General features: G+C 35.9%; 2 long non-coding RNA genes across 2 annotated transcripts in view; one reads left to right on the top strand and one right to left on the bottom strand.

Moving 5' to 3' along the window:
• LOC136038837 (uncharacterized) overlaps positions 1-24,639 on the top strand; it is a 306,828-nt gene that overhangs the window by 13,891 nt on the left and 268,298 nt on the right. The gene's annotated exons all lie outside the window — the stretch shown is intronic.
• The window catches only part of LOC136038836 (uncharacterized), a 343,955-nt gene continuing 339,636 nt past the window's right edge, over positions 20,321-24,639 (bottom strand). Inside the window, exon 3 of the long non-coding RNA XR_010620325.1 lies at positions 20,321-21,507. This is a non-coding gene — a long non-coding RNA (uncharacterized LOC136038836). The remainder of the gene's footprint in view (positions 21,508-24,639) is intronic.

Genomic DNA, 24,639 nt, shown 5'->3' with positions numbered 1-24,639 from the left:
AATTATAATCATTACAATCCTAAGCGAAGAGATTTATAGAAAAAATAAATTAGATAGCACCTTGTGACAACGCAGTGGATTAGACTGGGCTAGTGGATCATGGGTCTGCAGGTTCAGATCCCGTGTGTCGCAAGGAAGAATTTATATCAGCACTAATTTCACAATTTTTTCTTTCATGTCAGTTATTTTCATGTTTTTTCTAAATTTCATTTGTAAGGTGATTTTTTCATCTAGATGAATAAAACACAAGTTTTTTTTTGTATGTTTACTATTAACGAGTAGCCTTATAAAGGCATTCATTAGGTAGTCCTTTTGGTGCCAATTACAGCCCCAGGCCTGTTGCAAAATCTCTTATTTTAGTGGGAACAAACACCTTAAGAGCACAATCGAAAGTATTTTAATAAAACAAAACAAAATAAAACAAAACAAAAGGAAAAAAATTGGCAAGAAGAAAAGGGGTAAAAATAAACAAAGGAGGAAGAAAAGTTACTAGACAAAATTACGGAAAGACCCGCCGAGAAATTTCTTTCGTGGAGAGAAAGATAGAGGGACATCAAGAAGGATAGAGTTCCATAGTATAGGGGATTGAGAAATAGGAGATATCTGGCCTGCTGTTAATGATCATTTAGGTACAATAAATATGCGAGGGGAAATATGCAAAAAAACAGTACCTACTTGAGCATGTCCGTGAACAAATGCAATGGAGATGGTACTAAATAAAGATTACTTTTCCTTACAAAACAATCCAGCAGAGCTTGATCAGAAGCTGCTATCATTATGTAGGTCAGAAGAAGGGTATAGCCAAAGGACAAGAAAAGTAGCCTTCACCGCCCTGTTATGGGTTCTTTGGAGTCATCATAGGAGATATTTGTTAGCCATGGGTTCAACAAATGGCCTTGACGGAATAATCCCTCAAAGAGCCCGTTCCAAATGTAAATGCAGAGAATTGTGTGCAGAAAAGAAGGGGAAGTACTGAGAAATAGAAATACAACAGACCCTAAGGTAGCAATGTAAAACCTGAATAGGTTGTCTCTTGTAACAGTTCAGAGCCCGACACAGCCAGATTGACAGCTCTTGTGGTCTGACACAAATGTTTACAGCCTTTTTCTAGGCTCCCAACCATTTAAATGTTATAACTTGGTCTCTTAATGGTCAAGATCCGAAAAAATTCCAAATTTTGGGCAAGAAAACCTTCCCTAAGATGCCCAGGAAACCACGCCTAAGGACTCCCCCCTAAGTTGTTTGCATCCGTCATTAGAAATCTCTGGTACATTAGCGAAATAGATTTAAAATTATTTATCTCAAATATGGTATCGACTGTCTGTTTTCTGACAGCTATGACAGCTCAAATTGGTATTTGACTAACGGCTTTAAAAGTGAGTATCCAACAAGCGGCTAAAAAAAAAAAAAAAAATGAAATTAAGTCAAAATAAATATTAAGTTTATCTTACAAAATAGGGTACAACCAAGTAAGACATTTAACCCTCCTCTAGATCTTACAGTTTTTTCGTATAGTAATCTTTTCTGGAATAAAAATATTCAAATAGAAAATAAAGCCTGCATAATCAATAAAATCTTCCAAGTAAAATGCTAAGAATGCTATATAATTTCTATGATGAAGATAAAAATAAAAGGTCATTGTCTTTAGTCATTTCTTAAGTCTAACTTATTTTCAACTGAGAACCCATCGGACAAATTATGATAGGAATGGACCATAAATGGAAAGAAAAACAAAGGAAAGAAGATGAACATTTGTACTAGCAAAACAACCACAACAATAAATTGTAAAAAATGAATAGTAATAAAAGTAATGAATTGTAACAAAATACGAGACAAGGAAAAACAAAATCGACAAATCATAAATAAATCAACTAAGAATTAAAAACTATGGATGACTTACAATTTCCTTTTTTAGTTTATTTCACACGGTTTTGAATCTGTGATTTCTAGGTCTTCTATAGCATATTTGCAAATCAATCTTCCACGTTGCGTGTCCATGTGTTGCATGTTGTGTCCGTGGTGGTACATTGACTCTCAGGCTGAGAGCCCTTTGCCGATTTTCTACCCAAAATCACCAGAGTTTCATTGATTGTTTGAAAATAAAGATGGAAACGCTGTTATTAGATTGCATTGCTTCCTTTTCTGATTTTTCTTTTTGCTATTTCACTATTGAGCACTTTTCAGTTGTGTCTCGCATTTTATCGAATTAGCAAATAAAAAATTCCTACCCTTAAAACGGTGATGTTTATTACAACGTTAATTCTTGAGTTAAAAATGGGTACCCGATTTTCCCGGAAAAGGATTAAGTACTACTTGGTTCTCATACAAGTCTTCCTCCTTGTTGCTGTAATGCCTAAAGTTCATATTTGACATTTTTACCTTTACTTTTTTCACATTTTGAACAATGTCCGCGCAGCACAGGTGCTGGTCTCCTGATTTGTTGCCATCTGCAGGAAGTACAATGCGTGGTTTGAGGCAAATCATACAACGCATCTCTTCTTTTCTCTTTTGAGCTTGGATGGAGGCCTAAGTGCCCTCCAATTCTTTGGTCCCCTAGAAAGGGCACTAGAACTTTTAATTTTCGTTGGAATGAGACCTCGCACGGCATTCTAGGACCACTGGGTCGATATGGTCACCCCTGGGGAAAAAAACACTCATGCGTGATCTGTCTTGTGGCTAAAAACTAAATATTCCACATTTTAAAGATAGGAGCTTGAAAATTCTACTCTAGGGTTCTCTGATACGCTAAATCTGATGGTGTAATCGTAATTGTGTAGATCATATCACTTTTAAGGGGTGTTTCCTCCTATTTTCTAAAATAAGGCAACTTTTCTTAGGCTTATAACTTTTCATGGGTAAGACTAAACTTGACTTATATATTTAAAATCAACATTAAAATGTAATTCTTCCGATGTAACTATTGGTATCAAAATTCCGTTTTGTTTTTAGAGTTTTGGTTACTACTCAGCAGGGTTGCTCCTTACTGCAGTCCGTTATCACGAACTGTTTGAAATCACAAACAGTATGCTGGCGTAACTTTGAAAAATTGTTAGTAATAGAGATACTAAGCCAACAATTACAATCAACAAGATGGATAGTGAAGTTATTAGAGTGAAGGGGAGTAGCAGTAGCACAGTTCTAGGGAAGAAACTCACATTTATCTATATTAAGTGTGAAACCAATATCAGAGAAAGCATCAGAAACTATAGAGACCACTTAGAAAAGACCCTTTTTGGAACAGCTAATCAGAAGCGTGTTGTTAGCATACGCAAGCCAAAAAAATGTCCACAAGACCAGAAAGGTATGTACCTGAAATCTTAGCCAGCACGCTAGAAATACATAACTTAAAAGGCGTAGGCGACAGAACATCGCCCTATCCAGCTTCTCTTCGTACCCTTATAACAATGTCTGGTGCAGATCTTAATTGAAGAAACGAATTTAAATACCATAACCTAAGAAGCACTATAACAGAGAGATTGAACACCGAATTAAACAGAGAAAAACGGAGCTGACTATGGACCACACTATCAAACACTTTCAGGTGTTTCCCCCTTTTTTCTACTTTACCCAATATTTGGGTTAAAAACCCAAATATAAAAACTATTTTCCCAAAATGTATATAATATAAATTTTGAGATGGTCATTTGTTGTCGAAGAAACTTCGAAAACAGCTCATTCGATTGGAAACTGAAAGAGCTGGAGCCCTTTTTAATGGTGAAAAGTGCTTGGATGACAGCTAACCCCCTCCCAAGCCCACCATTTCCCCAAACACATCCCGTAAAAAATTTGAGATAGCCATTTTTTTCGAAGTAACTGAAAGCTGTGGAAATTATGTCTTTGAGGATGACAGCTCCCCACAGCTCTCGAGGCAAGGCTTGTAACTCATGCCCAGAAGGCATATAAGGTATATCGTATAATCTTTGGAAAGGGCACATTGGATGCTATAGGAACCTTTTTAAGAGTCAAAACTGATTTGAGAGCAACCAGCCCCCTCATGCTCATCATTTCCCCAAAGATATCCAATCAGAATTTGGAGATAGGAATTTTATTCATTGTAGTTGAAGGATCCAAAAAAATATGTCTTTGAGGAAGACAACCCCACCCCCACAGCTCTCAGGACAAGGGTAACAGGACAACATTTAAGGAAGCTAGAAAAATTGTATTTTATACTTTCATCTCTTTCTTCATTTGCTCTACGTCCTTTATAACAGAACAACATTTGAAAACAACAGAAAAATAATATATAAGAACAATAACGTTTTTTTTCGTCTCTTTCTATTGAATTAACGTCTTTTTTACGTTTTGTAGACGGGTTTTCAACTAAATTAAATTAAAAACCAAATGAAATAATTCTTATAGTTGTTTCATGTTGCGCTATGATAGCTCAAATTGGTATTTGACTAACGGCTATAAAAGTGAGTATCCAACAAGCGGCTAAAAAAAAAAATGAAATTAAGTCAAAATAAATATTAAGTTTATCTTACAAGATAGGGTACAACCAAGTAGGACATTTAACCCTCCTCTAGATCTTACAGTTTTTTCGTATAGTACTCTTTTCTGGAATAAAATATATTCAAATAGAAAATAAAAGCCTGCATAATCAATAAAATCTTTCAACTAAAATGCTAAGAATGCTATATGATTTCTATGATGAAGATAAAAATGAAAGGTCATTGTCTTTAGTCATTTTTAAGTCTAATTTATTTTCAACTGAGAGTCCATCGGACAAATTATGATAGGCTATAAAACGGCTATAAATGGAAAGAAAAACAAAGGAAAAAAGATGAACATTTGTACTAGCAAAACAGCCACAACAATAAATTGTAAAAAATACATAGTAATAAAAGTAAAAAATTGTAACAAAATACGAGACAAGGAAAAACAAAATCGACAAATCAAATATAAATCAACTAAGAATTTGAAACCATGGATGACTTGCAATTTCCTCTTTTAGTTTATTTCATACGGTTTCGAATTTATGATTTCTAGGCTTTTCATTACATATTTGTAAATCAATCTTTCACGTTGCGTGGCCATGTGTGACATGTTGCGTTTCCGCGGTAGTACATTGACTCTCAGGCTGAGAGCTGTTTGCCGATATCCTACCCAACATCAACAAGGCTTTACAGATTGTTTGAAACTAACATGGAAACGCTGTTAATAAATTGCATTGTTTCCTTTCCTGATTTTTCTTTCGTTATTTCGCTATTGAGCACTTTTCCGTTGTGTCTCACCTTTTATCGTATTAGCAAATAACAAATTCTTACCCTTAAAACGGTGATATTTACTACAACGTTAATTCTTGATTTAAAAAATGGGTGTCACCTTTTCCCAGAAAAGGATTAAGTACTACTTGGTTGTCATACAAGTCTCCCTCCTTTTTGCTGTAATGCCTAAAGTTTATATTTGACATTTTTACCTTTACCTTTTTTCGCATTCTGAACAATGTCCGTGCAGCACAGGTACTGGTCTCTTGATTTGTTGCCATCTGCAGGAAGTACAATGCGTGGTTTGAGGCAAATCATTTAACACATCTCCTCTTTCCCCCCAGATTTTCGTAGGTATCCATTTTGAGCTCGGTTGACTTTGCCTGATTTTAAAGAGTCACACTAATGACCCTCGATCAAATCCAAATAATTACGAAACTGGGATTCAAACCCCCAGTGCTTACGGACACAGAGTTACAAATCCGGCACCTTAGCCACTCGGGTAGTAGCACGTTTCAATACTACTGAGATGATTACCAGACGCGTTAGCTAATCTATTCTCAAAGGGATGATCAGTACGGCATGCTCAATACGTTGAATCTCCTGATCTACAATATCCTGCTGATTTTACCTCTGGAAATAGCTTAGGAAACAATTTTTTCATTTATTCTATACTTGAGGTCCTGGTACAACGTAGTACATTCGGACAGTCTATGGTACAATCCAAAATCTTTACTACATTTCGATACATTATGGTTGTATGCGCCTGATCAAGTTTTATTTTTTGAAATTCTGAAACTCCTCAATTCTTAGGGATGATACCAAAAGAAAAAGGATGTTCATCAACCGCTAACGTGACACAAGTAAGAAATTTACGCAAATTAAAACGTTTCTAAGATAAAATTAGGATATGAGTGAGAAAAAAGACTTCCTTTCAAGATACTCTAGTTTTTTTTGTTTAAAACAAAAACTGATGCATACTACAATGACTGTATCACAAAAAATTGTTTGGTGTTCAATTCTGGTCATAAAAACGATGTAACACATCCCAAAGCGTTAGCTTTGCAGTTTGAACATAATACAATAAATCTTCTCTTTAGCTTTATGCCTGAACCAAACCATAGTCACATCTTTCGATAATAAAGCCGAGTTTTATGAATGGCATGGGTTTTTCTTATTTTGGGATCGCACTTGTAGTTCAGAAACGGAAAATTCAAATTGCAAGAAATTGCTTTTTTAAAGTTTATGTCAACACTAGTTTGCTTCCAAAACTTATCTACTAATTCTACGTCTTCTTAACTTGTGTCAGATTTCTGCTAGAGATTGAAAAACTGCCGTTCCAAAATTCTATTTTTTTTTAGTTCCTAAAAACTGTGCCTTACCTCTTGACTCTGATTGGCCAATCAAGAATTCTATGCTTTAAAATTGGACAATTTCGAACTCTAGAAATTACGAACGGCATGCATAATTGGCACTTTAGTTGTGCTTATAATACAGCCTGGCCACAACAGACAAACTTGAAGTATCCAAAAACTATCAAAAAACAGTATCGGGAAACAGTACCTGAGTATCAGAAAAACAAAATGAAGAAAACAATAACTTCTGGGTGCATAAACTTTAAAAAACAAGGGGAAACATATCCGAAGGAATTCTAATTGAATTTTAATCTAATGGCTTTAGCCTTTAACAAAGCCAGAAAACATAGGAGAATGAAAAAAATACAAGGTAAATCACAGCCAATGAAAAAAAGAGAAAACTTTCTAAATTTCGATCGAGACTTCCGCTCTAACCCTCTTTTTTGTAGAAATAAGATTAAAATATGTAGATAAGAAACATGTAGAAACACACAGATAAAAGGAGCGTATAGCTAAAAGTATAAACGCACAATATAAAAAACCTTAAGAAACAAATACAAATTAGAAAATATTTTTTTTTCCCGCGCGCGTAAGTCGTTTCGCGCCATATTAGTTACGCGCCATTGTAGTTGTGTCCCTATGTCCCACCTGTGAATAGAGATATATATAAATATATGTTTTTAACTACGTAAAACATGCGAATATACAACATTCTTCGCTGTCCCATTGTCTGTGCAGATAAATAGATTGTCAGGTTTACTGACTCTTGAACATGCAACATATAATTGTCCATGGGAAAAACAATCCGTATTCAGATCTATACCTCATTATTCTAATGATGTGTCCCTGTGTCCCGGTCGTAATTTATATTCCCTGTGTCCCGGTCGTCATTTGTGTCCCGGTGTCCCAGTTTGTAATTTCTCTTTGAGTTTCCCGGTCGTCATTTATATTCCCTGTGTCCCGGTGTCCCGGTCGTTATTTGTGTCCCGGTGTCCCGGTCTGTAATTTCTATTAGAACAATCCCTGTGTCCCAGTCGTCATTTATATATCCCGCCTGTGCCCCCGGCGTCCCCGTTGTAGTTGTGTCCCTGTGTCCCGGTCGTCATTTATATTCCCTGTGTCCCGGTCGTGATTTGTGTCCGGGTGTCCCAGTCTGTAATTTCTCTTTGAGGTTCCCGGTCGTCACTTATATTCCCTCTGTCTCGGTCGTCATTTGTGTCCCGGTCTGTAATTTCTCTTTGAGTGTTTTTTCTTTTTAGTTTTTTTTTAGTTTTTTAACTTTTTTCTTTTTTCAGTTTTCTTTTTCTTCTTTATTTTTCAGCGTCACTATGAAGTACATATCGACGAACCTTTGTTTTTTTGACTTAAATCTGGTAGGCATTGATGACCTTATCCAAGTCAAAATCCCATACCCAATCATCATCGCTATCATTTTCAGTTTTGATATGTTTTGACTCTCGCTGTCCAGGTGGATTTTCATCTAACTGCGCGGTTTTGCGTTCTTTAGCCGCAAGCCTGTTTTCTTGCTGTTCTTGTGATTCCTCGGAACGCTTTCTTTTCTTACTTTCTCTATCAGCAGCAAGTTTTTTGGCATAAACTCTTTGAGCAGCTTCCTCGGCTGTTGCCATTGTAGGTTCTTCAGTCATTTTACAATTAAACATTTTTCCGTGAACAAATGTCTTAAATACCGTTAATGACGTCACCGTCATAGCAAAAATGACGACAACTAACTTCATGACGTCAGTCGACACAGAAACATGACGTCACCTGACAGACAGACAGACAACTTATTTTTATATATATAGATCTATATTCATAGGTGGTACACAGGGACACAACTACAATGGTGCGTAACTAATATGGCGCGTAACGACTTACGCGCGCGGGCTGGATTGGGGGCGTGAAGCGCCCCCACAAACTAGGTGTTGGGGTGGCGCGAAGCGCCAAACCAACAGCTAGTATATATATATATATATATATATATATATATATATATATATATATATATATATATATATATATATATATATATATATATATATATATACTAGCTGTTGGGGTGGCGCTTCGCGCCACCCCAACACCTAGTTGGTGGGGGCGCTTCGCGCCCCCCCAAGCCGCCCCGCGCGCGTAAGTCGTTATGCGCCATATTAGTTACGCGCCATTGTGGTTGTGTCCCTATGTCCCACCTGTGAATATATATATATATATATATATATATATATATATATATATATATATATATATATATATATATATATATATATATATATATATATATATATATATATATATATATATATATATATATATATATATATATATATATATATATATATATATATATATGTTTTTAACTACGTAAAACTTGCGAATATACAACATTCTTCGCTGTCCCATCGTCTGTGCATATAAATAGATTGTCAGGTTTACCAACTCTTGAACATGCAACGCATAATGGTCCATGGGACAACAATCCGTATTCAGATCTATACCTCATGATTCTATTGATTGCCCCTGAGCTTTGTTGATGGTGATTGCTAATCGACCATTTACTTTGTTGCCGTCGTCATTTATATATCCCCCTGTGCCCCCCGGTGTCCCCGTTGTAGTTGTGTCCCTGTGTCCGGGTCGTCATTTATATTCCCTGTGTCCCCGTCGTCATTTGTGTCCCGGTGTCCCAGTCTGTGATTTCTATTTGAGTGTCCCGGGCGTCATTTATATTCGTCAGGATATTTTAGGGCATCGTAGCATCGATGAGTTTAAGCAATTCTTGTCAACTGATTGTTTCACCTATAAAGAATATTATCTCGAAGTAAGAACTGATCACCGACCACAAAGATTGCCACTTTGTTGATAGTTGCGTATCAGGAGGCATCAATTCGATTGCTGTTTTTAAGCAGAAGCACTAAATTATTATTTTTGTGGAAAAGATGATATATATAAATATATATATATATATATATTTTCTTTTTAGTTTTTTTGTAGTTTTTACCTTTTTTAGTTTTTTTCTTCTTGCTGTTCTTTTGATTCCTCGGCACGGTTTCTTTTCTGACTTTCTCTATCAGCAGCAAGTTTTTTGGCATAGACTCTTTGAGCATCTTCATCGGATATATATATATATATATATATATATATATATATATATATATATATATATATATATATATATATATATATATATATATATATATATGTTTTTAACTACGTAAAACTTGCGAATATACAACATTCTTTGCTGTCCAATCGTCTGTGCATATAAATAGATTGTCAGGTTTACCGACTCTTGAACATGCAACGCATAATGGTCCATGGGAAAACAATCCGTATTCAGATCTATACCTCATGATTCTATTGATTGCCCTTGAGCTTTGTTGATGGTGATTGCTAATCGACCATTTCCTTTGTTGCCGTCGTCATTTATATATCCCCCTGTGCCCCCCCCCCCGGCGTCCCCGTTGTAGTTCTGACCCTGTGTCCGGGTCGTCATTTATATTCCGTGTCCCCGTCGTCATTTGTGTCCCGGTGTCCCAGTCTGTGATTTCTGTTTGAGTGTCCCGGGCGTCATTTATATTCGTCAGGATATTGTAGGGCATCGTAGCATCGATGAGTTTAAGCAATTCTTGTCAACTGATTGTTTCGCCTATAAAGAATATTATCTCGAGGTAAGAACTGATCACCGACCACAACGATTGCCACTTTGTTGATAGTTGCGTATCAGGAGGCATCAATTCGATTGCTGTTTTTAAGCAGAAGCACTAAATTATTATTTTTGTGGAAAAGATGATATATATAAATATATATATATATATTTTCTTTTTAGTTTTTTTGTAGTTTTTACCTTTTTTAGTTTTTTTCTTCTTTTGTATTAATGCTAAAGCCAAGGTTCAAACCTGGAGCCTCTCGGACCTAGAACCTGAAACATAACGCTTTACCAACTCAGCTACTTCGGCGTGAATACATTCGTTTTGAGCAGCTTCCTCGGGTGTTGCAATTGTTGTCCTGGTCGTCATTTATATTGCCTGTATCCCGGTCGTCATTTGTTTCCCGGTATCCCAGTCTGTAATTTCTCCTTGAGTGTCCCGGTCGTTATTTATATTCCCTCTGTCCCGGACGTCATTTGTGTCCCGGTCTGTAATTTCTCTTTGAGTGTTTTTTCTTTTTAGTATTTTTTAGTTTTTTACATTTTTTCTTTTTTCAGTTTTCTTTTTCTTCTTTATTTTTCAGCTTCACTATGAAATACATATCGCCGAACATTTGTTTTTTTAACCAAAATCTGGTTGGGAATTGCAATCTTTTAGGTTGAAAAGGCAGATCCATTGGAATCATGAGAATGCGTGGAATAAGAAAAGCCTCACCCTCAAAAGGCCCTGTCAAGATTGTTGCCTCTATTACGTTATAACAGACATATTACGTCATTTGTGTCCCGGTGTCCCGGTCTGTAGTTTCGTTAGTCGACAAACATGACGTCAGACGACAAACAACTTCATGACGACATGCAGCTCAATCCTTATAATGACGTCAGTCGACAAACATGACGTCAGTCGACACACAAACATGACGTCAGTCGACAGACAGACAAACAACTTATTTTTATATATATATACATATATATATATATATATATATATATATATATATATATATATATATATATATATATATATATATATATATATATATATATATATATATATATATATATATATATATATATATATATATAAATATAGATATTGTGCCGGAAAAGTTAAAGAAAAACTAAAAATAGGCGTACCAATAATACTGTTACGAAATATTAACCCACCAAAGCTTTGCAATGTCACGCGACTTGCCGTAAAAAAAAAACAATGTGAAAACGTAATAGAGGCAACAATCTTGACAGGGCCTTTTGAGGGTGAGGCTGTTCTTATTCCTTGCATTCCCATGATTCCAACGGATCTGCCATTTAAATTTAAAAGATTGCAATTCCCAATTCGATTAGCCCTTGCAATCACCATCAACAAAGCTCAAGGGCAATCATTAGCAAAATACGGTATAGTTCTTAAAACAGATTGTTTTTCCCAAGCACAATTATATGTTGCATGTTCGAGGGTCGGTAAACCTGACAATCTATTTATATGCACAGACAATGGGGCAGCAAAGAAAGTTATATATTCGCATGTTTTACTTAGTTATTTTATATTGTATATGTATATCTATTTATCTATCTATCTATATAAAAATAAGTTGTATGCATGCATGTTTGTCTGTTTGTAAAAAGAGGGTTTGTATATGACGTCATTATAAGTATATAAGGCTTTGTACATGCACAGACAATGGGACAGCGAAGAATGTTGTTTATTCGCAAGTTTTGCGTAGTTAAAAACATATATATACTAGCTAGTGGTGTGGCACTTCACGCCACACCAACACCTAGCTGGTGGGGGCGCTCCCCCCCCCCCCCCCGCAGTAAGTTGTTACGTGCCATATTAGTTACGCGCCATTTTAGTTGTGTCCCTTTGTCCCACCTGTGAATATAGATATATATATATATATATGTTTTTAACTACGTAAAACTTGCGAATATACAACATTTTTCGCTGTCCCATTGTCTTTGCATATAAATAAATTGTCAGGTTTACCGACTATTGAACATGCAACATATAATTGTCCATGGGAAAAAAATCCGTATTCAGATCTATACTGCATTTTACTAATGATTGCCCTTGAGCTTGACGGTGATTGCTAATCGAATGTTCCCTGTTTCCCCGTCGTCATTTCCATATCCCCTATGTGCCCTTCCAGCGTCCCTGTTGTAGTTGTGTCCCTGTGTTCCGGTCGTCATTTATATTCCCTGTGTCCTGGTCGTCATTTGTGTCCCGGTGTCTCGGTCTGTAATTTCTCTTTGAGTGTCCCGGTCGTCATTTATATTCCTTGTGTTCCGGTGTACCGGTCTGTAACGTCATAAAGTCTTTAATGGCTCTGGTGGTGCAGCCAGTTGAGGAAGTTTAAATTTTCCTGAGACACATAACATTCCTGTTGTTTCACCATTAAATTTCAAGGCCTTGCAATAGGGACAAATTTTAGGCATAGTCCCGATTTGAACACATCTACTCAAGCTATAATCATCGACTGGGCGGTACCTGAATGCCAGGCGATAATTTTGACGTTGCTCTTGTGATTCGTCGGCACGCTTTCTTTTGGCATCATCTCTTTGAGCCGCAAGCCTGTTTTCACGTTGTTCTTGTGATTCCTCGGCACGCTTTCTGTTGGCATTATCTCTTTTAGCCGTAGGCCTTTTTTCACGCTGTTACTGTGATTCCTCGAGATACATGTTCAGCAGTAGGCGCTTTGTCAGCGGAAATAACAATTTTATGCGTATTAGTAGGCATCAATTCGATTGCTGTTTTGAACAGAAGCACTAAATTATTATTTTTGTGGAAAAGATGTTGCAACTGGGAAATGATAGTCCTTTCAACGTCGTTTTTTTAATTATCGGTATCACTTTCAAGTTGTTTGGTTTGTTTTTCCTTGGCTTGTCTTTCGTCACAATGAAATGCATATTACCGAACCTTTGTTTTTTTAACTAAAATCTGGTAGGCATTGATGACCTTATCCAAGTCAAAATCCCAAACCCACTCATCATCACTATCATTTTCAGTTTTGATATGTTTTGAATCTCGTTGTCACGTTAGATTTTCATCTAACTGCGTGGTTTTGCGTTCTTTAGCCACACGCCTTTTGGCATTAACTCTTTGAGCAGCTTAATCGGCTGTTTCTTCTGCGATTGTAGGATATATACTAAAATTTCTCTTTTTTTAAAAAAAAAATTTCTCTTCTTTTTTTAATTAAAAGAGTTAATTAACTCTTTGAGCAGGTTCCTTCGCTGTTTCTTCTGTCAATTTAAGATCTATATTAAAAATTTCTCTTTGAAACGCCTTCTTATATACTTATAATGACGTCATATACAGTCGACAAACATGACGTCAGTCGACAAACAACTTCATGAGGGCATAACGCTCAATCCTTATAATGACGTCAGTCGACAAATATGACGTCAGTCGACAGTCGACAAACATGACGTCAGTCGACACACAAACAACTTATTTATATATATATATATATATATATATATATATATATATATATATATATATATATATATATATATATATATATATATATATATATATCTATATTCACATTTGGGACACAGGGACATAACTACAATGGCGCGTAACTAATATGGCGCGTAACGACTTACGCGCGGGGGGCTTGGGGAGGGGCGTGAAGTGCTCCCACCAAGTAGGTGTTGGTGTGGCGCGAAGCACCACACCAACAGCTTGTATATATATTAACTAGCTGTTGAGGTGGCGCTTCGCGCCACCCCAACACCTAGTTGGCGGGGACACTTCGCTCCCCCCAAGCCCCCCCCGCGCGCGTAAGTCTTCACGCGCCATAACAGTTACGCACCATTTTAGTTGTATCCCTGTGTCCTACCTCTGAATATAGATAGGTATATATATGTTTTTAACTACGTAAAACTTGCAAATATACAACATTCTTCGATGTCTCATTGTCTGTGCATATAAATAGATTGTCAGGTTTACCGATTCTTGAACATGCAATATATAATTGTCCATGGGAAAAACAATCCGTATTCAGATCTATACCTCATTATTCTAATGATTGCCCTTGAGCTTTGTTGATGGTGATTGCTAATCGAATATTCCCTTTGTCCCCGTCATCATTTATATATCCCCTTATGCCCCCCGGCGTCCCCGTTGTAGTTCTATCCCTGTCTCCCGGTCGTCATTTATATTCCCTGTGTCCCGGTCGTCATTTGGGTCCCGGTGTCCCGGTCTGTAATTTCTCTTTGAGTGTCCCGGTCGTCATTTATATTCCCTGTGTCTCGGTCGTCATTTGTGTCCCGGTGTCCCGGTCTGTAGTGTCATCTTATAATGACGTCATATACAAAGCCTTATATACTTATAATGATATCATATGCAAAGCCACAAACAAACAAACATGCATACAAACAACTTATTTTTATATATATAGATATAGTTTCTTTTTTTAGTTTTTCTTTTTTAGTCTTTCTTCTTTTTAGTTTTGCAGCTTTTTTAGTTTTTTTTAGCTTTTTTTCTTTTTAGTTTTTTACCTTTTTTTATTTTTTTCCTTTTTTTAAGTTTTTTTCCTTTTAGGTTTTTTTTTTAGCTTTCTTACCAAAGAATCTTGAACATGCAACATATAATTGTCCTTGAGAAAAACAATCCGTATTCAGATCTATACCTCATTATTCTAATGATTGCCCTTGAGCTTTGTTGATTGTGATTGCTTAACAAACATTTTCTGTGTCCCGGTCATCATTTATATATCCCCCCTGTGCCCTCTGGTGTCCCTGTTGTAGTTGTGTACCTGTGTCCCGGTCGTCATTTATCTTCCCTGTGTCCCGATCGTTATTTGTGTCCCGGTGTCCCAGTCTGTAATTTCTCTTTGAGTGTCCCGGTAGTATTCAGATCTATACCTCATTATTCTAATGATTGCTCTTGAGCTTTGTTGATGGTGATTGCTAATCGAACATTCCTTGTGTCCCGGTCGTAATTTATATATCCCTCCTGTGCCCCCGGCGTCCCCTTTGTAGTTGTGATCCTGTGTCCCGGTTATCATTTATATTCCCTGTGTCCCGGTCGTTATTTGTGTCCTGCTGTCCCAGTCTGTAATTTCTCTTTGAGTGTCTCGGTCGTCATTTATATTCCCTGTGTCCCGGTGTCTCGGTATGAAATTTCGTCAGTCGACAAAAATGACGTCAGTCGACAAACAACTTCATGATGGCATAATGCTCACTCCTTATAATGCCGTCAGTCGACAGACATGACGTCAGTCGACAAACAAACACGACGTCAGTCAACACACAAACAAACAACTTATTTTTATATAGATAGATATACCTATACTGTTAGTGCGTTTGTTTGTTACAAACATCTATGTATATTGAAAAAAGACTAAAAAAAAGAAAACACCTGAAAAACTAAAGAAAAAAAAACCTACATTGATAAGGATTGATATTTCCTTACCATCCATTACTATAAAGAATTCGATTCTTATTTTACTCCAACCAAATTTTAGGGAAAAATTTTTTGTTGAAAACTGTAAAGGGTCACTCAGTCACAAACTAGAACTCATATTATCAAACAGTTCGTGGTAACGAACTGTAGTAAGGAGCGACCCGGCTCAATAGTAACCAAAACTCTAAAAAATGGAATTTTGATACCAATAGCTACATCAAAAGAATCGCATTTTAATGCTGGTTTTAAATATATAAGTTTCATCAAGTTTAGTCTTACCCATTAAAAGTTACGAGCCTGAGAAAATTTGCGTTATTTTAGAAAATAGGAGGAAACGCCCTCTAAAAGTCATAGAATCTTAACGAAAATCACACCATCAGATTCAGCGTATCAGTGAACCCTACTGTAGAAGTTTCGAGCTCCTATCTACAAAAATGTGGAATTTTGCATTTTTTGCCAGAAGGCAGATCACGGATGCGTGTTTATTTGTTTTTTTTTTTTTTCTTTTTCCCAGGGGTGATCGTATCGACCCAGTTGTCCTAGAATGTTGCAAGAGGGCTCATTCTAACGGAAATGAAAAGTTCTAGTGCCCTTTTTAAGTGACCAAAAAAATTGGAGGGCACCTAGGCCCCCTCCCACGCTAATTATTTTCCCAAAGTCAACGGATCAAAATTCTGAGAGAGCCATTATATTCAGCGTAGTCGAAAAACCTTATAACTATGTCTTTGGGGACGACTTACTCCCCCACAGTCCCCGTGGGAGGGGCAACAAGTTACAAACTTTGACTTGTGCTTACATATAACAATGGTTATTGGGAAGTATACAGGCGTTTTCAGGAGGATTTTCTTGGTTTGGGGGAGGGGTTGAGAAGAGGGGGATATGCTGAGGGAACTTTCCTTCGAGAATTTGAAATGGGAGAAGAAAATTTCCATGAAGGGAGAGCAGGATTTACTGGCATTATTTAAAAAAAAAAAACAATTAAAAAATAAAAGGGAAAAAGCTTTTTGAGCTGGAAGTAAGGAACAGCAATAAAACTTAAAACAAACAGAAATTATAACCTATATGGGGGGCTAACCTCCTTCTAATACCTCGCTCTTTACGCTAAAGTATTTTCAGTAATTTCAACTACTTATTCTACGGCTTTTGTGATTCAGGGGGTCATTCTTAATGAATTGGGATAAAATTTAAGCTTTAGTGTAAAGAACAAGGTACTGACGATGGGGTGAATCCCCTCATATATGTAATAAAAACATGAGAATACAAAAGTTCTTTACGTAAGCTAATTTATAAGTTACGTAAATCTTTTACCAATAAAAAGATTCGTAAAAAATTAAAAGTTCTAGTTGCCTTTTTAATTAACCAAAAATCGGGGGGCAACTAGGCTTCGTCCCCCGCTCTTTTTTTCTCAAAATCATTCGATCAAAATTATGAGAAAGCCATTGAGCCAAAAAAAAAAAAAAAAATATGCAAATTTCGTTTTGATTATTCCTCAGCGGAGATCCAAAATCAAAACATGCATTGATTCAAAAACGTTCAGAAATTAAATAAAAAAAACAAGTTTTTTAACTGAAAGTAAGGAGCGACAGTAAAACTTAAAACGAACAGAAATTACTTCGTATATAAAAAGAGGCTGCTTCCTCATCAACACCCCGCTCTTTACGCTAAAGTTTTTTACTGTTTTAAAAAGAAGAATTGAGAGAAAGAGTCAAACTTTAGCGTAAAGAGCGAGGCGTTGATGAGGAAGCAGCCTCTTTTTATATACGAAGTAATTTCTGTTCGTTTTAAGTTTTACTGTCGCTCCTTACTTTCAGTTAAAAAAACTTGTTTTTTTTATTTAATCTCTATTAAGGGCCAAACCTATTGGCAGGCAACCAACCACTAGCCAACTCACGGTTGTTCCATGTTTTCCCCCACTCTGCTCTCTTTCTTTTTTTTTATCATAGCTATTTTATAGTCCCCGATTTCCAGAAAGGCCTTGGACCCCCCCCTCCATTGTGGGCACCCATGACAGGTACGAAAGGTAAACATGAATATTAATCTGACTTGTTAGATGTTGACGCCCAGGGCTTCATTGGCAATGGGGCAGGGGAACAAATATCCCCCCAGACCTCATTTTACTTCCCCAGACCGAAGGATGCCCCCAGCTGAAATTTGTTGCACGAAAGGTGTAAATAAAAATAATCTGATTTGTTAGATGTTGACACCAGTGGCGCAATCTTCTATGGGTCAAGGGGGGAGGCAATTGTTCTTCCAAGACTTCAATTTTTCCCCTCATCCCTCCCCCCAGAGCCCAGTTTACCACCCCAGCTGAAATTTAGTTTCTCTAAAAATCTTGTCAAAACTAAGATGAGCCTTTATAATTCAAGCATCTACAGAAACGATTCAGTTTGCTTTAGTGTTTCCTTACTTTTTGTACTATATGGCTCATTTGTCCGTTTTTAATGTCATTTTCACTTGGTTCGGAAAAATTGGCCCCAACTTTAAGCCCCCCCCCCCAGCATTTTGAAGAAATTATGCCACTGGTTGACATCTTGAAAACTACTTCAATTTTAATCATTGCAATCCTAAGCGAAGAGATTTATAGAAATATAAAATTGGTTAGCATCTTGTGACAGCGCAGTGGATTAGACTGGGCTAGTGGATCATGGGCTTGCAGGTTCAAATCCTGCATGTCGCAAGGGCGTGTTTACTTCAGCACCAGATTTCACAATATTTTCTTTCATGTCAGTTATTTTCATATTTTTTCTAAATTTAATTTGTAAGGTGATTTTCTCATCTAGATGAATAAAACACAATTTTTTTTTGTATGTTTACTATCAATAAGTAGCGAGGCATTCATTAAGTAGTCCTCTTGGTGCCAATTACAGTCACAGGCCTGTTGCAAAATCTCTTATTTTAGTGGGAACAAACACCTTAAGAGCACAATCGAAAGTATTTTCTGTCAAACCCTTTAATGGGATGAGAAACGTCAATTTTATCTTTGACAACTAACTTCCAAAGTAAATTCAAATAATGACGGAGGGATCTATGCATTTCAATTATCTTCACGGTAAAGTAGATAATGAAGCCAAAAGACAAACATAAATACCGCACGGCCAAATTGTCATAAGACCACAGACGCAAATGGAGCTTAGGATGAAAGCAGAGGCATTTATAGGGGAAGAAAATTTTAGGGGCGCAAAATTTCAAATAAATAATCTAATGGTTATAACCATTTTTGAAATTTTATTATTATTAAAATAAAGTATAGGGCACAATTAATACATGGAAATAATGAATAGATTATTAATTAATTAATAAAACAAAAATAATTAAATAATGATAATTATATGATGATAATGATTTTAAAATATAAATTAAAATAATTAATACTAATTAATAATATAAAATTACTAATTAATTAATTGAAAATAATTTTGTTTATAAATGAAAATTCTGTTAAAATTACGCCTGAAAATTTTTTATGGGAGATAGGGGAGCGCTAATCAAGATTTTACCCTGGGGCAAGAGAGGCCAGCACCCCCCTATGAAAAGAGCTCATATGGGTTCGCTCCTCTTCCCCTCCAATTATTTTAATCCTTACAAATATTTTCCTCTTTTTCCATAATTTTCAGAGCGTTCACTTGTTTTCTTAGTTCAATAACGTTGATACATCATAAGGTTCGATTGCCCAGTAGGAGTTCGTTTATACTTGCCTGACCAGAATTATTAAGGAATTACAAAGTAAATCATTCTATTCAGTTAAACTAGGCCTACGGCAAAAGACAATGTTTATCTTGATTTTACGTATATGCATAACTACACTTTATAGAGTACACCATAGTTTTTTTTTTGTTTAAAACAAAAACTGATGCATACTACAATGACTGTATCACAAAAAATTGTTTGGTGTTCAATTCTGGTCATAAAAACGATGTAACACATCCCAAAGCGTTAGCTTTGCAGTTTGAACATAATACAATAAATCTTCTCTTTAGCTTTATGCCTGAGCCAAACCATAGTCACATCTTTCGATAATAAAGCCGAGTTTTATGAATGGCATGGGTTTTTCTTATTTTGGGATCGCACTTGTAGTTCAGAAACGGAAAATTCAAATTGCAAGAAATTGCTTTTTTAAAGTTTATGTCAACACTAGTTTGCTTCCAAAACTTATCCACTAACTCTACGTCTTCTTAACTTGTGTCAGATTTCTGCTAGAGATCGAAAAACTGCCGTTCCAAAATTCTATTTTTTTTTTAGTTCCTAAAAACTGTGCCTTACATCTTGACTCTGATTGGCCAATCAAGAATTCTATGCTTTAAAATTGGACAATTTCGAACTCTAGAAATTACGAACGGCGTGCATAATTGGCACTTTAGTTGTGCTTATAATACAGCCTGGCCACAACAGACAAACTTGAAGTATCCAAAAACTATCAAAAAACAGTATCGGGAAACAGTACCTGAGTATCAGAAAAACAAAATGAAGAAAACAATAACTTCTGGGTGCATAAACTTTAAAAAACAAGGGGAAACATATTCGAAGGAATTCTAATTGAATTTTAATCTAAAGGCTTTAGCCTTTAACAAAGCCAGAAAACATAGGAGAATGAAAAAAATACAAGGTAAATCACAGCCAATGAAAAAAAGAGAAAACTTTCTAAATTTCGATCGAGACTTCCGCTCTAACCCTGTTTTTTGTAGCAATAAGATTAAAATATGTAGATAAGAAACATGTAGAAACACACAGATAAAAGGAGCGTATAGCTAAAAGTATAAACGCACAATATAAAAAACCTTAAGAAACAAATACAAATTAGAAAATATTTATGTTAACTTCAAAATATTATTTGATGCATTGGAGTTTTTTTGTGGCTACTTTTTGTGGCTCTTTGTATTTTAAGATTTGTTGTGTTCAATATTTAATTATTCATTTCAGCTTAGAACTTTTATGCTGAACAAGCCTATTCTGTACTATTATTCCTTTTCTGTTCTTCTATTAAAAATTTCCTTGCATCTCTCCAACAATGACCTCCGTAATTTCCGAACGAATTTACCTTTCCTAGTAACTTTCTCCTCTGCAACCTTGCCTTCCTCATTGCGCTTCAACCGAAATCATCCTCCGACCACCAATAAAGTTTTCCACTGAAAGATACAGAAGAAATTTTGTCCCGTACATAGTCAATAGGTTAAATAGGTGGTCGTTCTGCCCCCAACTCTTATTTTCCCTTTCTGTTGTTTATCTTCATTTTGCAAATCTTTAGCTTTTTTACTCTCTCTCTCTCTCTCTCTATCCTTCTTTCTCTCTCTCACTCTTTCTCTCTCTTGACTTTTGAAAAAACTTACTTTTTTTCTTGACTACATGTATTATATTGGCTTTTAATCTGTTGATTGAAAAGCCTATCTAGGCTTTTGATTGAATATTTTCAAAGTAAACCTTATCTTATCTTCTAAGTATATAAACTACTTTTTAAAATTTCTTTTTCGCTTCTGTGTAACACGTATTTAGAACGAAAAATCAATTTTTCTGCTAAAGAGAGTCGGCAATTATTGCCAGATAAGAACTTTATTTTTCCCAGTAGGTGTAAATGGAATCAGCAAGAATACACTCCAGAAGAGTCAAAAGATGTGACAAAAATGACTAACACGCTTAATTGGAAAGTAACTCAAATGATGACATGTTCAACCATATAGTAACTACACTGACAATACGCTTAAATACATCAAGCTAGAATACTAAAGCCCCATTTTCAGTTGGCGTTTGACAGCTGTCCCAGAGGGGAACAATGGCGCCGGGGTCCAATTGTTGTCACTCTATGTTGGTCTCATGTTTTTGGCAGTATTTAATCCAATTTTGATATTCTTTTCGATCTTTGGGGCCCCATTCCTTTGTTTGCATGCACGCATTTTTCATTTTCTAAAAGACAAAATACTTCTAAGAACACTAAAAAAGACATATATTAATCCAAGCAAGCTTACCTTATCCATTTTTAGATTATCAAATAATATATGTGCGTGTACTAGTAAAGAACATTAAACGACAAGAAAACATAACTTTTAAATAGGGAGCATCTTCTGCTTCTTAAAATTCACAGGATAGAACAAATGAGTTTTTAAGCTGTACATCCCAAAAATTTTAGTCAGTCTAAAATTCATAAGATAGAATTGGATAGAGCAAAAAAGGGTTTTAAGATTTTTCTAATAAAGTGTTTGTTCCCAAGAAATTCTAGTCGACATATCCTATCTCATACGGAGCAAATATAAGAAATAAATCTTTCCCACATTCTAAGTTAATAGAAAGAAAAATGTGAGATATACCATCATCTTTTGGGCACCAAAAATCTAGCTTCACTGTTTCCTCCTTAGTCCCCATCACGCCTATTCTAATAATTCTACTACCGAGACTGACCCCAATTGTCATCCAAAAAAGACCATTCTCCTTCAGCTTCTTCAGTCATATCATCTGGTTCCCAAAAGAAAGCGCCAAAAGACCACTGATTGAATTAGTCGTTTTGCTCTTCTGAATTTCCCAGTCACGTATGCTGAAAGCCTGAACTTTGACAGTTTCATTGAGCTATAGGTCCCCCCTCAAGTATATACCGATTTCATTGTCCATAGAACTTGGATATCTTGACATCTATTATTAATTCTAAATTATTATGTGCTTGATATCATGACCATTGTTAAACAAGGGGGGGGGGGGGTGTAACATTAGCATTTACGTGGAATTACCCATCCCCAAAATCAATTTCTACACCCTAGAATTGCAGATTACGTCAAAAGAGTTTGGCTAAGCATTAGACCCAAATTATTACCACGAATTAATTCTTTTTTTTATAAATCCACGGAATAAAGAGCTGTAGAAAAACAGCTCTTCTTCCGGCAATTACATAGAAGTGCCAACTTTTTTCTCGGCAAACCATGGAAGACGCCAGCACTTTCCCGAAAGGTATTGCTGATGATTTAAAATTAAATTACCTTTCTAAACCACTGGATTTGAAAAATAAATCAAAACACCGACGTCAAAAGACGATGTTTATCTTGATTTTACGTATATGCATAACTACTCTAGGATCCTTAGGGGAAGTTGCTACTGCTGTTTATTAACTAAATGTCTTTCCCAATTTATCCATATGTCCTTCCAAATTTTATCACTACTTTTCTTACCAGCAGGCTGCTAATAATGACCTTGTGACTTTAAATGTTGGGTCATAAATGAAAAGCACTAAATATACCTTTTAATTACTGATAATTCTGTAGGTACCGGAATTAGTAAGCTGCTATCTCGAATTGAGAGTCCGTTGAGTCCCAAAAAAGTAAACTAAGACTGGGCTAGGTAATTGATTCTTCTAGTTCTTATATATTGCGTCGGAATACATTGCCTGGGCTGGTTAAGAAATGTATCTCGTTTGGGGCCTCCAAAAACCACAATAATTTTGATCTAATAAAATAATTTTTATCTCCAGAATTTTGTCAAATAATTTTGTTATCCGGATAATTTAATTCCGATTTTGCTTTTTCTCCACCTTTTTTTTATTGTTTTATGAACTTTCTTTTCATTATTTTTCTTTATTTAAAGTAGATAGAGCTGATTTCTCTGGGACTGGATGGAATAGTGTCATGTAATGTTAATTATGTACGGTATTCAACTTCAGCTGGGTTTCAGCCGGTATTCAGTGGTAGTACGGTTTTTGAATTTTTGAACGGGTCAAGCAACATCCGGTTTTAATCCTATTTTGAGCATAGATGTCAATCAATCATGGTATAGGATACAGAATCCACCACCATGGTTCCTGTCTTCGAAGTTGTAAGGGGTTGAGATTCCAAAGCTTTTCAATTTTTTTGGGGGGTTCAGTAATAGCATGATAACTACTGAAATACAAACTCAATTTTTCTTGAATCTCTATTTTCTGAATTAGTCTTCAATGAAGCTTCAAGCTTATACAGTTTTCAAATAGTCAGTTAAAATACTTTTGCAGAGTTGGTGAAGCGTAGTGACGAAAGACATGATTTTTACATAATCCATAGCACCAGACTCACCATCCGTGCCATATCATCGATAGTCTTTAATCTTAAACTTCATCCTTAGGGTTAATGAATCTATTGAATCTTCGGGTCATCGTTAGCAACATCATCATTTATTTTACACTGAACATAACAAAAACAAAATACAAAAATTATCAAAAAAGAAAAAACCTGGACCCCGAAAGAAGGCTTGTGAAAACATTTATAAACCTACAAAGTGACAACACACACGAAAATGATTCATTAATTAAAATAACCTATTAGCTATCAACTGGAAAATGGGAAAAATGGGATCAAATAAGTGAAAAACATAAAGAAAAAGAAAAAATAAAGGGAAAAATAATAGGAAAAGAGAAACGGGGAAGATGAGTAAAGCAGGGGGAAAATTACTGGATTAAAATACGGAAAAATCCACAAAGAAAAAGTCCTCGCAGAGAGAAATAGAGGCACATCAGAAGGGATAAATTTCCATAATAGAATGGATTGATAAAAAAGAGACGTCTGAGCTGCTGTTAATGATCGCTTAGGTAAAATAAGTCTGTGAGAAGAACTACGCAAAACAGAGGAGCATCTACTTGAGCCTGTCCGAGAATAAAATAGTTGTAGAGATGGCGAAAGTGCACTTAGAAAAGCGGAATGCACAAAGATTACTTTTACCTACAATTCAATCTGGTGGAGCTATTCCGGCATCACTACATAGATCAGAAGAAGAGTATAGCCATGGTAGAAAAAAGGTAGCTTTCACCCCCTGTTTTTGGCTCTTTAAAGTCATCACAGGAGAGATTTGTTATTCAAAGGATCAACAAATGACCTTGATGGGATAGCCTCTTAGACAGCCAGTCCCAAATATAAATGCAGAGAATTATTTGGAGGACAAAGGGAGGGGGATGGATCCAAATTCTACAAGACTTTAAGGTAGCAATGTAAAGCCTTAATAGTCTCTTTCTTGGAAAAGTTCATATCCCCGGACAGCCAGCTCAACAACTCTTGCGGTCTGATACAGAAGTTTACAGCCCTTTCTAGG

Source organism: Artemia franciscana, chromosome 18, assembly GCF_032884065.1.
Source record: "Artemia franciscana chromosome 18, ASM3288406v1, whole genome shotgun sequence".
In the NCBI taxonomy this organism is placed as follows: domain Eukaryota; kingdom Metazoa; phylum Arthropoda; class Branchiopoda; order Anostraca; family Artemiidae; genus Artemia; species Artemia franciscana.
This window is presented reverse-complemented; position numbering and strand designations above follow the sequence as displayed.